Source organism: Marmota marmota, unplaced genomic scaffold (genome assembly GCF_001458135.2).
Source record: "Marmota marmota marmota unplaced genomic scaffold, marMar, whole genome shotgun sequence".
Taxonomy (NCBI): domain Eukaryota; kingdom Metazoa; phylum Chordata; class Mammalia; order Rodentia; family Sciuridae; genus Marmota; species Marmota marmota.
Window position 1 is genome coordinate 29,450,542 of NW_026000037.1, and position 1,342 is coordinate 29,451,883.

Sequence of the window (1,342 nt, forward strand, 5' to 3'; positions counted from 1 at the left end):
TAAGTTGGTTTATTGCTTCCTGCATTTCTAGGATTTCTGTTTGTTTGTTTTTTATAACCTCTATCTCCCTGTATATTTGATCTTTTGCTTCTTGGATTTGTTTATGTAATTCATTGTTGAAGTGATCTTTCATTGTCTGATTTTGCTGTCTGATGTCTTCCTTGAGACTCCAGATCATCTGAAGCATGTATATCCTGAATTCTTTATCTGACATAAAAATATGGAACGCTTCACGAATTTGCATGTCATCCTTGCGCAGGGGCCATGCTAATCTTTTCTGTATCGTTCCAATTTTAGTATATGTGCTGCCGAAGCGAGCACTCTTATCATACTTTGTACTCTGATTGTTTCAAGATTCAGTACCTTCCTCAAAAATCACCTCTTGGAAGAATAAAAATCCATCTAGGGAAATTGTATCAAATGGCTTCACAATGATGTGAAGTATATTGCTAAGGCAATTTTGCCCTTTGATGCCAGCATTCAATAGCATTTCCATGACTTCTAATAGCAATAGTTTTTAAGAACTTGTATTTTCCAACAAGATCTAATGACTTCTAAGTCCACTTACCAAAAAAAAAAAAAAAGCATTTCTGCTTAGAACAATGTGAAAGAAAATAACAATGATAATGAACTAAAAACTTGATACTTATTCTGAAAATACTGGATTTCATTGCTCATGTAATCTTGATAATATTTGGTAATGCTAAATCAGAAGAATGTGTTTTTTAAACTTTGGGGTTCAGCTCTTGTGTTATTCCTATCTCCTCTGTGGAATTTTATTTTCTGTGAATACTTGTATACATGAAGCATTTTAACTAGTGAATCCTAAGTGAGTTTCTATTGTGTCACGTTTACTATGACCCTATGGTTATAACATAAAAGGCAAGTGAACCATCATGCAATTATGTCTTAGAATGACAACTCTTTTTTCCATTTTCTTTAACTGAAATAAAAGAGAGACATTAAAAAATTCATCATGTATTTTAATTATTTACTTGGATGTTTAATCTAGAAAATTTAAATTTTTATTCTAAACTTCTTTTTGTTTGAATTTTGTGCTCTGATATTAACAAATACAGCATCCACCATCACATGTATTGGATATCTAAGAAAGTATAACCAAACATTATAGGTCCTGAAGTTTACATAAGTATGGGACCCTATTAAAGGAAAAAAAAAACACAACAATATTTAAAAATTAAGTACAAACATGAACATTTATTCAAAGCAGGAAAATACTAAAAAAATCAAAATAAAAAAGAACTGAATTATTTCAAGCACCATAAAATCCAAAAAATAATAAATTTCCTTATTTGTGTTTAACATACTTTTAAAAATATAT

General features: G+C 30.0%; 1 non-coding gene across 1 annotated transcript; it reads right to left on the reverse strand.

The window, feature by feature from the left end:
- Nucleotides 1-214: 214 nt before the first annotated feature.
- On the reverse strand, nt 215-321 carry LOC125619479. Its single transcript, XR_007351033.1, has one exon. It is a non-coding gene; the product is annotated as a U6 spliceosomal RNA (small nuclear RNA).
- Between the last annotated feature and the right edge of the window lie 1,021 nt (nt 322-1,342).